Below are 11,194 nucleotides of genomic sequence, written 5' to 3' on the forward strand. Positions count from 1 at the left end.
CAAAGCTTCTAATCAGCAACGGTGCACATTATTAAGCATATATTTTACAACGCGAATGAAAGTTTAAACTGTCTTGTGGCACCCTTACCTGAAACTTTATCTTCTGGCGATCCTTGGACGTGTTTGCCTCGCCAATGTGGGCTCTTCGTCCAATACCAAGATGGAAAGGTACCTATAATTCCTCTGTGAACACTGACTGGGAGAATCATTAACGTTACTCCAGCGAATCTGGCAATCCTGGTAATTCTATATGTTTCGGTCATTTGCATGTACAAAAATATCATATAATTTCTCCAATAGCCAGTTATAAACGCATTTGAGGTAGCTTAAATAGCTTCAGAAGTACCGTTTGCTTAACTTGATTATACTAAACATCAAAAGCTGGGAATGGGACTTCCAGGATGGGACACTCTTGTACAAGGTGATGGTCCCACGGTGTGCCTCGCCTGAAATTACAATGATACTCTGAAAATACAGGAAATTTTCGAAAAGTCTAGGAGAGGGGTTCAGATCCTGCAACGAATATAAAAGGATAGTTTCTCAGCGCTACCGAGGAGGAAAAGGCCAAGACAGCCCGCAAGGAAAATTCTCGTCAGCGTAAAAACGCATATCATCGCACATTTGATGCGCTTACGGTGAGGGTAGTAGCAGTAACATAACAATCATCTTTATTATTATGCTTGCGACTCTTACAGTCGGTGCTGCTGGTGTTGCGGTCACTACGACAGTTGTTTGGCCGTCTTCGCCAGTCCCGCGGTTGTGTCGTCCACTCATATCGTAACGATGTTGTATGCTAACGTCCACGCACGACCGGCGCTTTCCTTTTCCGGCTTGAGCTGCTGTTGCTGCAGCTGTTGCATGAACAGGCCCACTTCTCCGTGTTTCTTGTTGCAGTTGGCCGACAACCGCGAGCAAATATTTCCTATGTACAAGCCTAAAACTTCAGTGTCCCATGCTGTCTTTATCGCCGTAAGCAGCAGAAATAGCAACAGAAACCAACGTGGCAATTACCGTCACCCAGGTGAGGCGCGTCATCTCTGTCACAAGCTGCCCCTGTTCTTGCTCATACAATGATGCACCATTTGCTTGTTGAAAATACGCTCCCTCTTTTCCTTTTCCTTGTCTCTCTCGCTGTCTGCTACTGTAAACAAGGAGCTGTGAAAACCAGCTCAAGGCGATCCTACCATTGATAATGGTGGCGATGATGACGACGACGACGACGACGACGACGATGTCGATGTCGAAAAAAGAAGAGTTTGCCTTTTCTCCCGTTTTTGCTGCGCTACTTCGACGGCATCGACGGAGCTACCATTGTAATAGTGGTGCTTAACAGAGTCATGGTAATGCTGTCGGCCGTAGCCGAAGCAACGGCAACGATGCTGCTAGCGGAGGCGCAGCAGCAGAACCATTACTACTGGTACAACGCCGACGACTCTTGCGTACTAGCACTACGACCGATTAACGCTAGCCCGCGTCGTTTTAGCCTTCTCGCCCTCAACACGGAGCCCTTGCAGGAGCAGCCATCGCTCGCGTTGTTGCCGTCGCCTGTGGTTCTGCGGTGCCCGCTGTTCAATTGGTGATGGCAGGTACGTTCTTAGACTCGTTATCGCACCACCGCAGCAGTTCGCCATAAGTTCTCCGTCAGTCCGCCAGCTGCGGTACCTGCGGACGAAGACGGTGGAACGCGTCGTCGGACGCGCGCGGCCGATAGTGACCGATCAAGCGACAGTCCAAAAAGTCGTCAGAGAAACGATCGTTTCTCATAGGCCGTCTTCAGAGGTCGCGTACTCAGTGTGTGTATATGTGTTTGTGTGTAATTGATCTACGAGCTTCAGTTCTTGGTGCGGAAATGAACACTCGTGGATTTATCACGATATAAAAAAAAGGCCGGGTGTGAAAATTACAACGGTGTACTCCACGTGTTTCAGCTGTTGCGCTAACGAACAGAAATAAATTGAAGAGTTCTGTAAGAGTTGGCTCGTAACCTTCGACGATTTGACAGTAACGAACTTCGTAAAGCGTTTCCCGTGAGTCCCGGTTCCAGTGACCGTGACTTTCGAAGGGTGTTTCTTATTGAATGAGAGTAAACTAGGATAACTCATAGCTCATCTTCGGACAACGGAAATCAAAAGTGACGAAAGCTGGATATATAGTTCTACTTCTCTGGAAACGATTTCCCTCAGAGACAGTGTTATGCGCCACTATCTTTATGAGGTGGGTAATAGGGTTTGACTAGAAGTGATTAACTGTAGGATTGTAATACCTATGCGATTCCATTATCAATTACACGCGGGAGGCACACAAGGGCAGCTCAGACTAATCGAGGCTGAATTATGCGAGTACGAAGGTGTATTGCCCCGCTATGTCCAAATGCAAAAGCCATCACTTTTTAATATCTGTCGTCGAAGCTAGGAAAGAGAAGGAGTCTTTTTCATTTTTTTTTTATTATAAATCTGGTCCCTTCTTATGAGATGTTTATACTTTACTAACTGAAAGATCGGATAAGCCGCTTAGGTTGTTCATTCAACTTGAAACGTTGTTTTCTTCTACACCCGGCTAGTAACACGATGTGTAGCTTCGTCGCTCAGAAGTGTACAAGCCAGTCTTGATCATTTTGGGGATTAGGTTAGCGGCAATTTTACTGTAACTAGACGTTACTGGATTTCCTCCGTGCCACCTGATGCCACAAAACCTGATGCCACAATTTAATCGGAAAACACCGCCTGCGAGTAAATTAACTCTAGTTTTTTTTTGACTTTCTAACGTACTGAATGCTGAAACTCTGTCTCATCACTGCGCAAAAGGTTCTATCTTTCGTACTCGAAAGAAGAAAAATTTCGTATGAGTGTCAGCTTGTAAGATATTAGAATAAATGACGCTTTTAAACCAAATCCCACTCAGACTGATGCTCTACCTTAAATTCTAATTCACATACACAGAGGCAAACGTTCACATACACAAAACGTACGATATCTCAAAAACACAGTTATTTTACTCTCATTAACTGTCTAAGATGGATGACAGTCACTTTGTCCTAATGCGATTTGTGATCGTTCTGTTTTCAGCTTAACTGGACTGGGGTAGTAGCAGCGATGCTGTTGTTGGCTTGATTCAAGCAATAATTGTGTCCAAGCGTTTGTATAGCGCAGAAATCGCCATAATGTATAGTTTTATAGCACATCTTGATAGCAGATTACCACTCCCACGCGACGCGGCGATTCACAAAAACACGAAAGCCTGCCTGCTTGCCTATGTTGACCGAGATATCTATCGCCGACACGCAATGCTTTTGGCAATTTTCGTCAATTCAAGAGCTATACTATATTTTGACCACGCTATTGTTGTCTAGATGAATCGTGCAAGTTCGTGCAAAAATACACAAGCAGGATAGTGCACAATGTATACAGACTGGTATATGTAGTATAGAGGCATGCCTCAGTCAGGTGTGCTTCGTTTAAAGTGTACGCATACAACTACAGCAATACGCCTGCCGGTTCTATGAATTAATCAGTGCATCCTGTGGGTATGACTGATAAGTGCATAAAGTGCTTGGCTTTACCAGCCTGAATTTAAATTTTGTCAGACAATCTTACCGGCGTCGTCCGTTCTGAGACAACTCTATTCCAAATTGGCGTGCACAATGGGAAGCTTGGTCAGCTCTGCCTATGGCTTCATCTACACCGATAACTTTGTAATAACAATTTTCATAAAACAAATAATCGAATAAGTTACGTACGTTATTAAGAAACGCACAGCTTGCCAAAAGGTTGTCAACCAGCCGAATGGAAGAATGTTTTGGTGTGAAAATGTGGCAAAGGATCGTGATTAATGAGTTGGCTCACCCTAACTGAAAATGTGAGAGTCAGACGGCCGTATGCATAAAGCGGTCCTGCTTTTCCACACATTAGTAACGGGTACTTCGACACCGCTGGATTATTTCAGGAAATGCTGGCAAACAAATGTACAGGTAGTTCGGCAAGAGTAAAACGGCCATCAGAAGGGTTTTATGTGCACATTTACCTGTATACGAAGTTCTTATACAATGTCTGCCCCTAAATTCCGATCAGCATTTGCTTACCACTATTATGCGCGCCGTCTGTTCCTGGACTTGGCAGTAACGCAGGAAACGACGGTTGTAATAGCGCTTATACTAGCGTATGTCTACCTGTTCGCTTTCGGTTTTCGTGCTTCTGTTTGTTGCCCCGGCCACTGGTGCCACTAGCAACGAAGACAACGATGACGGCGACGAGTGTGACACAGCTAACTTCAATGAGAGATATGTGCCGTTTTATATTCACGTTACTGACTATAGACGGTACGTCAGTTGTTATTATTATTATTACCCCTACTAGTATTTGGATAACAACAATGAAGCGTCCGAACGACTAATTTTCTACGGAATATGTATCACGTGCCATTCGTCAGCCACTATTTAGTCTCATTAAATCTGGATTGTTGAACTGAACAAGCCACTCAACGATTCGAAGACTGAAATCCCTAAAGTCTATTACAGATGCACCGTTGAACGATATTATAATTTGACTATGTTGGGAGAAAGAAGATCTAACGGATTTTTGCGACTGACACAAACGGACTCGATCGACTCCGATTTAGATTCTGGAGTCAATGCAACTTCGGCTCGTGGCGTTGGAAGCAGTTGTAGTGACTGAAATAAATTTTGAATTTTCTGAAAATTTCCATCAGGAAATCTTTCCAACGGCGATCGGACGTAAACAATGAAGCAACTACAATCTGAGACCGAGATACAGACAACTCTGGAGCTGTCCGTCTTTCTGACTACAGCGGTTTCGAAAAGTGTCTAGCGATAAAGCGTAGAGTTAAAATACCCGGCAAGGCTGAAGGGGGCTTCGATCATTGCTGGCCCCGATAGGCAGTTTGTCCATTAAATTTTGCACCGTTTTTCTTCTATCTCAAATATATGTACATTTGAAACCAACTGAACGGGCAGCATAAACGTCACGGAGTCAGCGGTCATCCGAAACATAAGAACCAAACTATTATATTTACCAATCTTACTAGTTCTATATATATTCAATTGCGTATTCTAGAGCTTCTTGCAGAACTGCGACAAGAACGATCTGAATAAAATTGAATCTCTGCTACGCGTACGAATAGATACAAATACCGTCAGAAGTAAGACCTACAGATAAATTTGTACGTCTACAGCTGCGCTAGATATTTGACGGACACACAGACACTTGGTGGAAAGATAAAGTGCCGGAAAAAGTAATAAAATGCTGGAAAAGTTCTATTAATAAAGATGTATTAAATTAATTGAGAAACGATTGTGTTCGCCGTTTAAAGTATTTGATCTTCTATCAATAGAAATAATTTTTATTCAGCTTTTTAAAGTATTATTATATTAAAGTCAGACAGCAGCCGAAATACTTCAGGGTAGGCGAGGTTATATAATAAGAACCTCGTAACTGAAAGTATTCAAAAAGGGCTTGTTATGTTCTTGCAGCAGATTACTTACTCCATTTTTCGTAGATTCGGATCATTTTGATCATATGCATAATCAGCTGTAAGTTCCTGTTTATCCCAATTAATGTTTGAAGCACTGTGAGAAGGGAAGCGGAGCTGGAGCTTTGGCACACTGGTATCAACGACGATTTTACATCGGACAGCCGCTACGTATTATACAAAAAACAATGCCTTATTCGTTATTATTTTGCTTTAGTGTTTGATGTCAGGCACACATCTTAGCAGCTCGATTGGTTTAGCGATCCATTTTATGTTCCGTTTGGTGTAAGGACAAATAAAGGCGTTGCTCTTCGAGGCTATCACAGTCACTGGCTCGTCAGAATTCTTTAACGGCTCTGATGGACAATGATGTTTCGTTTAGCATCTATCTGCATTGGGATTGTTACACTAGATACACGTAGGCCGGTATCGCTCGCGTGCGCCTGCATGTCTCTCTCTAACCTCCCCTAAAAATACCACAAGGGAGACTTTCCGCAGAATCTCCTGTACAGCACGCACCCGAAGTCGAGTGAACGTTTTTGATTGCAAAGCCGTCGCAATAGCATTCCCGTGTTAACACTTGTATCAGGGCTATCTCGCAACCTCGCGGTTATCAATGCTTGTCTTGAATTCCGGTGCAAAACTGGTTTTCATACAGATGACCTTTAGGAAGCTCATGCATGTTCAATGGGCACTTATACATTGAATATGCGTTACGCTGAACCTGCGCTCAACGTCCTTTTTTGTCTTTTTGGTTCGCAGGGTGTCCTGACAGGCCCACCTGCCGCGACGGGATCCAGTCAATCGCCTTGTAAAATCGTAGTTAGTTCTTTGAAGAATTTCTCCTATGCTACCATTATGCAATCCGTAAATGTCACGGATGTTGTAAGTTTTTTTTTTGCTGATCAGGCAAGCGGCTTGCGTGTTCTCGTCTTGGCTTTCTGTATATTCGTTCCACTGAACCTACTCGACCTTCCGATGTCCTGTGTGCTCCAAGTGGGTTTTTTGTTGATTGAAATTTTGCAGATTGCACCTGCAATACATCACACGCCTGGAATTACACAATCCCATTTCTTACTCACTTTCCGTTTTTTCAGCATTTGGGTTATAGTTCTGCAACACATAACATGTGAAATGTCGGTTTTTACCAATGGTGTTTTTAGACTCCAAGGTCTGCTTTCGCGAAAAGCCCCTCGATAGTGGCAATGTGTTTTTCCCCTTCGGATCCTGATTACCTTCCTGCTGGTCTTCGGTCTCCGTGTTTGACACGTTTGCATCACTCACGTATTACTATTCTTGCCTAATATATTCACTAACCTTCGATGAATTTCTGCAGCGCTGTAGCCTTGGCCATTGAGCGTTGATGCTCAAAGCTAACGGATGCGTTTCTTCTGAACTCATTTCTCCGGGGGGAAGCTTAATTGGTCTTCATTCACAGGTGTCGAGACACCTATTTGTCAGCCAAATTCTATCTGCTAGTAAAAGTTACCTAATTTCAAGGTATGCTAGATTCACTTGAAGTAGCCTACTATAATGGTATCGCTGTTAGCTAGGTATCGTTCGTTTGAATAGAATTTTCCTTGACGGTGGAATCATGATCACGACCGCTAAATTATTAGTATTTTTGTGCTAAACTATTTCAGTTGGCTAGTAGTTGCATAGTATTCAGTTGGCAGTAAGATCTCCTCGGGTGAATTCAAAGTCAGTCACAGTTGTCGTGCATTATACGAAAAATCCTCCGGGATGTATATTTGAAATTTTTACGATAATAACAATTACTGTGATTGTCAACATGAAAAAGTGACATGTGTTTTTATCTAAAAATATCGAACATATACATTAGTATTGTATATTAGGGCGATGCAGTACGTTATCATAACTGGGGGGCCTTCATTAAGCCTATCGTTTAATTCGATTGGTACGCTTTCCTTGTGGATTTGATGGGTGTATAGATCTCGTGTGTCGGATTTCCGGAGATCCGATACCTTTCACATTTACAGTTCGTCCGATCTCCTTAGTAGACTGTAACCAACATCATATATATGGCTTTCCACTCCGAAATCACGAGACATGAAGAGATAACGGGCTGGCAATTCGTTCAAATAGCACTATCATGTATAGATACGAGCCCTTTAAATGCCACCAAAAATACTACGAAGAACTAGTCGAAATCGAAGCTCTGCTGCTTTCGAATGGTAATAATGATACACAGGTGACAATCGAGAGTCTCTAGATCGGCAAAAGTTGAACCTTTAAGTCATCATGTCATTATAGAATATCAGTATTTTACTTAGGTATACGAAAACCATGGTTTGCTTGTGTACAAACGTATCTACTAGCACGTAATTTATCATCGTGAGATGACTGGAGTTTAGCCCACTTTTTTTTTACCTCGTGTTCGACAGACCACACAAAAAGACGGCACCTTCTGTTGTTCAACATTCTACCGCCGGAGCGTATCTGAGTATGGGACATTTTGGAAATCGATCACAAATCATAATACGATGGATGGCATTGCAGCCCGGCGGGTCCAGTAGAACAAGTATGGCTGTATTCTTAGATGCTCAGGTAGCAGGAAAGTTGGCTCGTGTGTGCTACCGTTCTAATAATAAGCACATTAATAATTGGAACAACCAAATAAGTGGTTGGTTACTATACACTAGAGAGGAGTAACTTAAACGATCAAATGATATGCGATAAAATGTTTTTTTAAATAAATTAGATTATTGTTAGAGCCATATACAATATGTGTCAGTTAAGGTTTTTACTGAGCCATCACCTGCCGATAGTTTACCCATTTGTCTAAAAGTGATCGAGTGAGAAACCCATTAACTTTGCTCGGGCTACAATGTCTCGCTGCCAACGTATTAGTAACGGAAAATAGTCACTCATCAACTCTGTCACTATAGGTAGCGTTTTCGAAAAAACTGAGTGGCAACTTATGACTACATAACGGGACTTTGCTAATAAAAACAATTATATATTCCTTAAATAATTTCTGGACTTCTTATAGATATCACCGAGACTACCTGGCCGGATGCCAGCTCCAGCGGCCCAAAGGTCAATATATCGGTGAATTTTGTGTTGATCAAGCAATTACGTAGGTTGAAAAGTATCAATCGTTCGACGTATATTTGGAGCACGGCCATATACTTCTTCTTTGCCATCTTTACTTACCTTCTTCTGGTCATTCGGCCTGTTGCTCGGCAACTATGGAAATAGCTATTAACTATTAAAGCAAATAACGCATGAAAGCTAGTAGCACACTATCAGAACAGGAAAAAACGTTGCCACCCAACGATGTTAGGATCGCAGCTATTACTAACGGATACTTTCCTAGCTCAACAAAGTCTTTGCCCTCTCAAAATTTGTAAGGCTCTCAATAGAAAGCAACTTATTCCGCTAAATATTACGATGTAGTAATTATTGCTATTTTCAAGGTGTCATTAAACTGCAATATGAACAGTATAGTCGACGACCGTTTGGCAACGTTTTTGACTATAACAGTCATCATCGATGGTGGCATCTTCACTTGCCGACGGAAGGCTCTAGGCCAAGTTATTATATGGTTGTCAGATGTTGAAAGCTATTTTGCCTCTCTTCGACACAGGGTGCAGTGATTGGTTGCTTTGTGGCGTGCGTCACGCGTTGCAAAGCGAATGAATGTAATTTCTTAGTTGGGTTTTTTTTTTTTCGATTTAATAGCGTGCCGGCGTATGTCACCAAGCGCCGAATCGTTGAACAGCAGTTCATCGAGCTTACTGGAAGATTTATCAGGGCCCCTCGTCGTCGTTCTCGACGTTGACGTAGATCACAATAGTGAGATAGATGGCAAACACCATTTCGCGCCTATCTGTGCAAGATGTCCAATAACCGATCGTTCGATTTTTAGTTAAACGCTCAATCTATTTTGCCAATGGTAGTCACATAAATTTAGCTATCCCTCCAAGATACTTGGTGCTGATCATGCATCTAGTAAGTCCATGCAACGCGTAAAATAACGTTCGTCGAGTGTCGTGGTTTTAACTGCCATTCATAAGACTTTGCTAATAATCTAGTCAAATGACAAAAGGCTTCATCATTTAAACGGCCTACCCTGTGAAGAATGATTCCGACCCTTGTGCTCCTAAGTTCCTAAAGTCATTATGTTTGTATCTATGCAGAGCTAATATCTACTATTACCAGAACGTTACGTCGGAACACGTGCCGATTCTCCCGTTGTCTAAAAGCTCTCAACCTAAATGAATCACTCACATCAATTTCCATCAACGATCCGCGTAAATTGAATTTGCACGCGCCGAGTCGTTTTCCGATCCGTTGCTCGCGTTTTTCTTTGATATCTTCGAAACCTCGCCATTCTTATCTCCTTTTTTTTGCCCTTATTTGTTCCTGTCGGTGGTAGCGGCAGTGATGACCGTAGTAGCGTCATTGTCGTGTTAACAGCAAATTCAATTATGCTGGAACAGATACATTGTGGATATAAATGATAGAAAATTTGTCCAAAAACATCTATTTCCTGGTAGTCGTCTTTCTGCCTGTGGTCAATTACATCCTTGCACAAATCAAAGCGCTCCTGTTCGTCATTACCTCGATCACCGAAGGGGATTTTTCTATTTTTTTTTTCTTTACAAAAACATCGTACTGCTGTTGTTGTCATTGCTTTCACTGTCACCGTCGATGAAACGGCAGATGCGGTACAGAGAGCGCTAAAATATCGAGCGCAATTTCATGACGATCGTTTTTTGCCTAGACTTAAAACAAACAACAGTAATGAGATTAACAAAACAACACCAGCAGCAACATCTAGATCGCGCGCGAGCAACACTGCATTTTTGCCCCTCTTTTGGTATTACATATTGTCATTGAGGAGAATTTCTATTTTCCAGTAAAACTTTTATTGTTGCCGGTTAAAAGGGAGATGGCAAAGGTTTCTTCCCGGATCCCGTTCTCCCCACAAACACTAAAAATCGATTAAGGGGCCTGATGGGACGCGGATGTCGCTTTCTTTAATCCCCAGTCATTCAGCAGCCGATGGCAACAAGGACCGTTACCAGGATTTCGGTGATTCCAAATCCTGCATTGTTGGTAATAACGGGTGAATCTCTACGACCGCCCCTATCGGCGTAGCTATTGCGGAACCAAGAAGATGCTTCTAATAATGCGGATTAGATATTGCGGCTACGTTTAAGCGGAAACGTCACTGTCCGTTTACTGTGATATACGTAGATTCATATAATAAAAACATTTCACGCACGGCTGCAAATAGAAAACAGTGTCATTGCCCAATTCCGGTGTCACCACTAATAAACGTACATGCTTCTCATATAATGGCGTTGGAGTTATTCTGGATGGATTTTCAGGATATGGTTGGGAATTCAGCGTCTCTGTGGTTCACTGCACCTTACCACATATATAAATGACTAGGTAAATATATATTCAAAAAGTGCGCTAAAAAAGGATGGACTCGACTCGAAATTTCCAAGGCCATATGTTTTCATGTAAAGCTTTTGTTCCATGTTAAGAGTAACTGAGAGACTATCAAACAGAAAACGGTTTTTCAAAGTGTTTATATTTTTCAGTTGCAGACGCCATTGAAGCCGCGGGAACAATATTTAGACACGGTCATATAGGGCGGTTTTTCCGTAGTTTTTAACTATTCTTTAAAATAAATTTCATAGAGACACACATCCTCATACTAGTTCTCATATAT

At 42.3% G+C, this 11,194-nt stretch overlaps 1 protein-coding gene across 3 annotated transcripts in view; it reads left to right on the top strand.

The window, feature by feature from the left end:
- The first annotated feature begins 1,615 nt into the window (after positions 1-1,615).
- LOC111267412 (uncharacterized) overlaps positions 1,616-11,194 on the top strand; it is a 54,700-nt gene continuing 45,121 nt past the window's right edge. For 2 of the 3 annotated variants that reach the window (XM_086971316.1, XM_022845651.2), the window contains exon 1: positions 1,616-2,214. The gene's annotated coding sequence lies outside the window, so the exon portion shown is untranslated. The remainder of the gene's footprint in view (positions 2,215-11,194) is intronic. The other variant, XM_022845652.2, reaches the window with a different exon arrangement.

Source organism: Varroa jacobsoni, unplaced genomic scaffold (genome assembly GCF_002532875.2).
Source record: "Varroa jacobsoni isolate VJ856 unplaced genomic scaffold, vjacob_1.0 scaffold_1181, whole genome shotgun sequence".
Taxonomy (NCBI): domain Eukaryota; kingdom Metazoa; phylum Arthropoda; class Arachnida; order Mesostigmata; family Varroidae; genus Varroa; species Varroa jacobsoni.